We start from the raw sequence: 9,075 nt of genomic DNA on the forward strand, positions 1-9,075 counted from the left end.
ACCGTCTGATCGTGCGACGGACAGTCAAATGACGAGGAAAGTGTGCAGGGTTTAATCGTGCGGTAACCATAGTGGAGACCGTCGGATTGTGGGCGATTGACAATGGAGATCAAGGCGGAGGGTTAATTACACAAGTTTCACACTGTTATGGCAGGGAAACGGTTAATTCAAGGATCGAATGAAGGCACGGGGTTACATGGGCGCGGAGTTAGAGGTGGCTAAAACTTAACGCTCGAGGTTAGAGGGAACACGGGTTTTCGAAGAGTTTCATAGGAGAATGGAGGAAAGCGGGGAATGAATATTTTCATAGAAGAAACAGAGACAGCGGAGATTAAGAGGGTGTGAGGAAACCGAAGGAAAAGAAGGTGAATAACTGCTACGAGCACCTTTCTCAGCACAAACCAACCACCAGACCTGAATTTGACCTTTAAACGCTGAAGTTTGTAGCAGAGCTAACAATGCAATCGAGCCAATGATCGACAGTGCGGGCAATATTATCCTCAGAGGCTTCCAATCTTTGTACTAATTCCAGAATCCAGATAATAGGGCCATCAAGTCTCCACCTTCCTTGGCTATCTGCTAGTTTCGCGATCAACTTGTATAGCTCAATCGGAAAGGAACAGAAAAAGATCTCGCGGATCTCTGTGTATAGGTACCTGTCCAGCCACTATTCCTTTGTCAGTCATGGATCTCTATTCTCCTGCACCGCGAATTCATGGATCTTCCTATCCAACTAATCTCCGATCTCTTTCTTAGTTGGGTTCCAGTGATACGACATCACACATCTCTTATTCAGATTCTGGTCTGGCAACGGAACCATTTGTTGGCTTGGAGGTGCCTGACCCAGGTTCAGCGTTAGTTATCCAAACAAATCCCTACACTACTGGCCCTTTCGGCATCAGCCCGCAGAGCTCGGACCGAATTCTCACCCGAAGTAGTGTGGGGGGATGCTGGAACCAAGTTTCTGTACCCTGAGATGGTCATGATGTCGATTTATTCCTTTTGTTCTTGCTTTCGCACAGGTCTTTGAGTTATAGGGCTCTAGCTATCTAGCCCTCTACTCCGCCCTTCGGTACCTCCGTGAAGGGGTACGACTGACCTTCACGTAGCCCTAACCTGCGGTTCAGGTTGCGAATTCCCAAACTAGCTTAAGTATCTTACTTATCTTCATATGATTACAGACTCTATCCACTCTGCGCACACAGCTGCAAGGGTCCGCACACTCAGTTGTGGACTTCTATCCTAGGCCTCTGTGCACTCAGTTGTAGAGCCTCTACCTATGCTACAACCCGAAACTTAGACTTCTCTCCTTATCCTCAAGACTTCATACTTCTTAGAACTTATTGATGACTCTCTAGAGCTTACTTACTTAGCTCTTTTTATATAATCCCATGGTCAGCGGACCATGGGTAGACCTTTTACAACTAACTTTACTTTACAAAATAAGGGTGGACAACCCTTTACGACTCATGACACCTTCACGCTCCGCGACCACAAAATGTGGCATCTTTACAACTTTATTACAAAATTTGACCCAAAACATGGGCTTTTAGCCCAAAACTGTCCTTGGGGGATCCTGTTCCCAACAATGGGAAAACTGAGATAGTAAACAAATGTTTGGAAGGATATCTTCATTTCTTTGTATCTAATCAACAGACACAATGGATCAAATTGTTTCCTCTGGCTGAATGACGGTATAACAATTCCTTCCATACTGCAGCAAAAATGACCCCATTTATGGCACTTTATGGATATCATCCGTCGTCCATCACATCATATTTAAGAGAAAATTCTAAGGTTCAAGTAGTGGAATATCACATTGAGCATCAACGACAAGTTCTCCAACTCTTAAAGGATAACCTCACTTTGGCACAGAATATAATGAAACAACAGCAAGATCAACATCGCAGCCAAAGAAGTTTTGATGTAGGTGACTGGGTATTTCTATGGCTACAACCATATAAGAAAATGTCCCTCAAGAAAGCTAAGAAGGATAATAAATTATCACCAAAGTATTATGGTTCGTACAAGGTGTTGCAAAAGATTGGTACTATGGCATACAAATTGGAGCTACCAGCAGCTACCCGAGTGCATCGAGTTTTCCATGTTTCATGCTTAAAGAAGGTTATAGGTGACAAGATCCCAGTTCAAACAATATTAAAATAACTTGATGAGTAAGGAAAAATAATATTTGAACCTGAAGCAGTCATAGAAACAAGAACTCGACAGCTAGGAAATTGATCAATTTCAAAGCATCTCGTCAAGTGGAAGAAATTACCCGCTGAAGATTCCACATGGGAGGATGAGAATTTTATACAGAAGCATCCATAACTACTCAAGCGTTGAGGACAACACTTTTTTTAAGGAAAGGGGTATGTTAGGTCCCTATAGTACTAGTGATTCCCCCATTACTATTGCCATTGTAGCCCTTATTGTTATTTGTGTGCCCCTATTTCCCCATATTGTTATTATTGTGCCCCATAGAAGCCCACTATTGTTATTGTTGTGCCCTTATATTATTATTGTTATGTCGGCTTTGATTATATTGTGACCCCGTAGACTCCTATATATAGAAAGGAGATCTTGTCATTTGTATCATCCAAGAATTGTTCATTTGTGTAATGTAAAGGAGTTTGGCCCTTAAAGAGGATGATTTTGAAGTCATTGATCTATCTTTTCTTCTATTTTGTGAGTTGGTTGCATAAAAAAGCTATTCCTTAGCAATCCTTTGTCTGAAAGTATTACCAGACAGTAAAAGTAATATGGTTATTGGATCGATAGAAAAGTCCCAACCCAATGCTCACACATGCAGCATACAAACAGATCTAGATGTTATGAGGAAAAAGGGTGCACCTGGCCTCCTCGCAGATCGGTGAAGGGTTTTGAGCTCGATGCAGAATCCCAACGCTCTACTCGAATGATCTACTTTGTCCACACCTGATCTCAATACCTGCACACAATCACAAACATGCAAATATGACAAGTGATCTTCCTCGAAATATCATTAGCTCAAAACATCATAGATATAATAAGAAATATTACTGCAAATATGTAGATACAGAGAAGGAACATGAATTTCTATTAATCCAAAAGAAAAGTACAAGTATACCTTCGCTCAAGGCCTCCTCTCCAAAAACCGACAGAGTCTCCCCACTACAATAGGAAAAATATGGACTCCAACAACATAACCCTCATAAGCTTTGTCTCTCTCAGCAAGAATCTAAATCTGAAGCATAAACTCAGTATACCCAAGACTCTAGCTCTCTGTGTCTAGCTTGACCCTCTCAAGTGGTCTAATATAAATAGGATGAAGAGAACTCCTAAGAGGATGAATGTGGATGCTCAGGATGACGAGAAGTTATGGAAACTTCTTCATGATAAGCCCTGGCTAGCTCAAATAAGTGATGAGTCGAATTGATCTCCTAGGAACCATGAAACTCTAGAAGGATTCATCGGTCACTGTAGGTTTTAACCCCATACATAAATTACCTGCATACAAATTCTAAAACACGGAAAATAAACAATGCGAGATCATAACACATAAAACACATATACACAGAGATTTTCCCCTGGATCCCAAAACCGGGACTACCAGATTGATTTTTCATTATGTTCCTTTCAATGTTACAATACATATTTATACATGCCGAAGCATCCAATACCATGGACTGAAAACCATCGCATCCAAAACCATGGACCGAAAACCATCGCATCCAAAACCATGGACCAAAAACCATCGCGTCCAAAACCATGTGTGAAAAACATGCACAAAACCATAGGTAGGTTGCCCAACCTAATATGGCATCCAAAACCAAAATTTTCTAGGGCGCTGCCCTGGACCCCATAGAGTGGGGTTACCTGCACCCCTCAAACCCCCGGTGACTCCCCCCGCTATGCAATCGGCGCAACAAAGGGGGGGCTCTACCCCCCTTTTAACCCCCCGGTTAACTACGTGGGCTAGTTGTGGAAAGAATATAACACAACCCAAAATTCTCCGACTTGTTGTTTTCTTTCCACAAGGGGCCACAAGAGAGCTTAGTCATTTATCCAGCCCTGTCACGCCCATTGTTTCTCTACACCAAGAGAACTTCTCAGAGCTCACTGATTTTGTCAATGCATCTGCAATATTCTTCAAAGTGTCCACCTTTACCAGCAACACCTTTTTGTCTTCTATCATATCCCTCTCAAAGTGATACTGCACATCAATGTGCTTTGTCTTTGAATGATATGCAGGCTTCTTTGCCAAGAAAATTGCACTTTGTTTGTCACCGTCTATCCTTATAGCTCCCTGTACTAACCCCATACTTGAACACAATCTTTGCAACCAAACTGCTTCCTTGCTTGCATGAGTGGCTGCCATGTATTCTTCCTCTGTAGTTGATAGTGCCACTACAGATTGTTTCTTACTCATCCAACTGACTGCACCTCCAAATAGGTTAAACACATACCCACTTTTAGATCTTCTCTGATCCAGATCTCCAGCCCAGTCTGCATCAACAAAGCCATGAATATCCAACACTCTGTCCAATCCTGGTCTTCCTTGGTAGCACAAACCATAATCACTAATGCCACGCAAATACCTGAAAACCCGCTTCACTATTGTCTAGTGCTCCTTCCTTGGTTTTGACATAAACCTGCTCAATACTCCCACTACATGTGCAATGTCTGGTAAAGTACAAACCATTTCATACATCAGGCTACCGAATGCACTTGCATATGGAACACGGGACATGTCCTCTTCCTCTTCTTGTGTCTTGGGACACTGTTCAGCAGATAAATTTACACCTACAGGAATAGGAACCTTCACCGGTTTACTATCCTGCATATTAAACCTCTGCAATATTGTCTCGACATACTTCCTCTGGTTTAACCAGAGCTTCCTCTTTGTAAGATCTCTTTTAATTTCCATGACCAAAATATAGTTTGCAGCACCAATATCTTTCATGTCAAATTTCGAGGAAAAATGGGTCTTCAAATCTTGGATAATTTCTTTGTCATTTCCAACTAGTAACATATCATCCACATACAAGACCAGATAAATAACACGGTCACCAATTAATTTAAAATACACACAGTGATCTGCTTTGCTTCTAGTGAAACCAATTCCCCATATAAATGTATCAAATTTTTTATACCACATCCTTGGTGACTGTTTTAAACCATACAGAGACTTCTTTAACTTGCATACCAATTCTTTCTTACCCTTCACTGCAAAGCCTTCAGGTTGCTTCATGTAGATCTCCTCTTCCAGATCCACGTGAAGAAATGTTGTCTTCACATCCATCTATTCTACCTCAAAATCAAAAGCAGCAACAACAGATAAAAGTAATCTAATAGAAGTTACCTTGGCAATAGGAGAAAAAATATCACCAAAATCAATTCCTGGCACTTGGGAATAACCTTTTACTACCAATAGAGATTTGTATTTTTCCACCTTTCCTTCTGCATTTGTCTTCTTCTTGAACACCCATTTGCTGCAAATGGGTTTCCTTCCAGCCGGCAACTCCACCAGATCCCAAGCCTCATTTTTTTGCAAAGATGACATTTCATCAACCATGGCCTCTTTCTAGAGTTTTCCATCCTCTAAATCTACTGCTTCCTTCACAGTTCTGGGATCATCATCAGTAATAGATAAAGCAAAATTTGAACAGAAAGCAAATGGATTGTACATTTCTGGTTGCCTTCTTTCTCGAACTGATCTTCTCACACCCGGAGTTTGTGGCTCTTCATCTTCTAATTCTTCCTCTGCTGTAGAGTCTGATTCTTCCTCCTTTAGCTCAAACTCTATCTTCTAAGGTTCCTTTGGTTGGACATCATGTTTAATAACATCTTTTACCTCTCTGAACACCACATCTTGATTGTACACAACCTTCCTTGTTACTAGGTTCCAAAGCTTATAACCCTTTAAACCATCCTTATACTCAATAAAGATGCACTTTTCAAATTTACTATCTAACTTGGTTCATTTATCCTTTGCAACATGTACATATGCATCACATCCAAATACCATCAGATGTGAAAGAGAGGGTTTCTTACCAGTCCATACCTCTTGTGGAGTCTTATCCTCCAACATTGATGGAGGTGATTTGTTGACCAGGTAACATGTTGTCTCCACCGCCTCTACCCAGAATTCCTGTCCTAACCTAGCACCATTGAGCATGTTTCTTGCCCTTTCCATCAACGTCTTGTTCATTCTTTGTGCAACTCCATTTTGTTGAGGTGTATATGGAGTAGTCTTTTGTTGTGCTATACCACACTTCTTATAAAATTCTTCAAATTCCTTACTGCAAAACTCTCCACCGTTATCTATCCTCGACACCTTTATCTTCTTCTCTGTCTGGTTTTCCACTAGAGCCTTAAATTCTTTAAACCTGTCAAAGACTTCAGATTTCTTCTTAAGGAAATATATCCATGTATTCCTTGAGAAGTCATCTATAAAGGGTACATATTACACAAACTTACCAGTGATGGAACCTTCACAAGTCCAAACACATCATTGTTCACAAGCTCTAATATATGTTTCACCCTCTTACCACGAAAGGGGAAACTCACCCGATTCTGTTTCCCATATACACAATTTTCATAGAAATCAAAATCCAGAGAGCTATACTCATACCTTGTACCATAACTTTACCATGAAGTATTCAAAGGCCCTTCTCTCCAATATTTCCAAGCCTTTGATGCCACAGCATGGTCTTCTCTCCAGAGACCACTAGATTTTCTGCTCCACTTTCAGGAACCATAGATTTGTTGCACTCATCAACGACAGTGCTACCTTGCAGCTTGTACAGAGTTCCAATTCGAACTCCCCACATCAATACCAGTGCCCCCCGAACCATCTTGCAGGTATCCTTCTCGAACACTATTTTTACACCAGTATCATCCAACTTGCTTACAGAAATCAGATTTCTGGCTAATGCAGGAATATGCAAAACACCCGGAAGTGTTCTAACCCTTCCACCTTGCAACTTCAACTTTACTTTTTTGCGACCAACGATACTAGCCTTCGTGTCATCCCCCAAGAAGACATCACCACCATCATATTTCTCATACTCGCAGAACCACTCTCTATGGGGAGTGAAGTGAAAGGATGCACCTGAGTCAATCAACCATGCATCGTGATCTACATGTGTACTTGAAGAAGCCAAGTACACATCCCCACCTTCATCTGAGATGGTTTTCGCCTCTGTATAAGAAGCATCATCAGATCCCTTTCCTTTATCAGGAGCTTTAGATTTACAGTCCCTTTTGTAGTGCCCTTCCTTTCTGCATTTCCAGCACACCACCTTTACAGTTTTTCCTGGAGATTTAGATCTCCCTCTATATTTAGACCTCCCACTCGATGACTTATTTTTGTTTCTCTTTTGGGACCGTCTTCGTACAAACAAGGCATCACCATTCTGGTTCTCCATATTTTTCCGTCTCATTTCCTCCGTCAGCAAGGATGAGACTATTTCATCAAACTACAAGGCAGTTGCATTAATACCTATTGCAATAATCAGACTATCCCACAAATCTTGTAAAGAACGCAACAAATTGATGCACTTATCTTCATATGAAATTTTAATATCAACAGATGATAACTAACTTACCACAGTATTAAATGTGTTCAGATGACTTATCACCGAGTCTCCATCTTTCATCCTTAGGTTATATAGATTTTTCCGTAGGAATAGTTTATTCACCAGAGACTTAGATTGGTATAAAGTCCCTAACTTATCCCACAAATCCTTCACTGTAGCTTCCCCTGATACATTCAGCAATACTGAATCTGAGACACACAATCGTATTGTGCTCTTTGCCTTCCGATCCAACTTCTTCCATTCTTCATCGGACACTCCCATTGGTTTAGTACCTGGATCTACCACGATCCACTGATCTTTATCCACCAACGGATCCTCCATCTTGAGTTTCCATAACTCAAAACTCTGACCATTAAATTTCTCGATCTCTATGTTTCCACTGCTCGCCATCTTCTTTCACCACCAGAATCGATCCCGCAGATCTCCCACTGAATAGGGTCTACCATAGGCCCAAGCAAAACCCCTCAGCAGCAAAGGCATCCCCTTGAAGCCAAAATAGCTCTGATACCAAATGTAGGTTTTAACCCCATATAGAAATTACCTACATACGAATTCTAAAACACAAAAAATAAACAATGTGAGAGCATAACACATATACACAGAGATTTCCCCTGGAACCCAAAACCAGGACTACCAGCTTCATTTTTCATTATGTTCCTTTCAATGTTACAATACATATTTATACATGCCGAAGCATCTAATACCATGGACCGAAAACCATCACGTCCAAAACCATGTGCCAAAAACATGCACAAAACCATAGGTAGGTCTGCCCAACCTAATATAGGGTCCAAAACCAAAATTTTCCGAGGTGCTACCCCAGACCCCATAGAGTGGGGTTACCTGCACCCCACAAACCCCCTGTGACTCCCCCCACTATGCAATTGGCGCAACGAAGGGGGGGCTTCGCCCCCCTTCTAACCCCCCGGTTAACTATGTGGGCTAGTCGTGGAAAGAATATAACACAACCCAATAGTCACACACACGGAATAGAAGGGAAAAGACTACAGTCGCTCCCATAAGGTGGTCCTACAAGTGACTGAAAGGTTCCATTCGCTCTCATAGAGTCATCATCCATGTGACTGGGTGTCATGACTGGAAAAACCAGGTCTAAGTCCCAAGTAAAAAGTCAATTGGCATAATGTTTCAAAGGCAGTAACCGTAGGGAGAAAAATAGGCCGATAACATTTATTTATTTGTTTGTTTGTTTGTTTTTATCATAAAAATTTTAACTCCCTGACCTCACAACCTTTAAATACTTATATTCCTGGGCATGTGGACCCCAAAAATATATAACATATTTTCATGGGCACGGAGGCCCCCAAAATAAACCCCGGCTCGCCAGATAATTAGTGACATGCTTCTGTCTCAACAACCTAAATATCATATTTACATATATATATATACATCACTGGGGTCAAGCAGGGGTATTTCAATGTGTGATAAATGTCACAATTATAACATCCAGTAGAAAAAAACAATTATCCAAGTT

Source organism: Pinus tabuliformis, chromosome Q, assembly GCF_031772625.1.
Source record: "Pinus tabuliformis cultivar Carrire ecotype Pingquan chromosome Q, CPIR1, whole genome shotgun sequence".
Lineage (NCBI taxonomy): Eukaryota > Viridiplantae > Streptophyta > Pinopsida > Pinales > Pinaceae > Pinus > Pinus tabuliformis.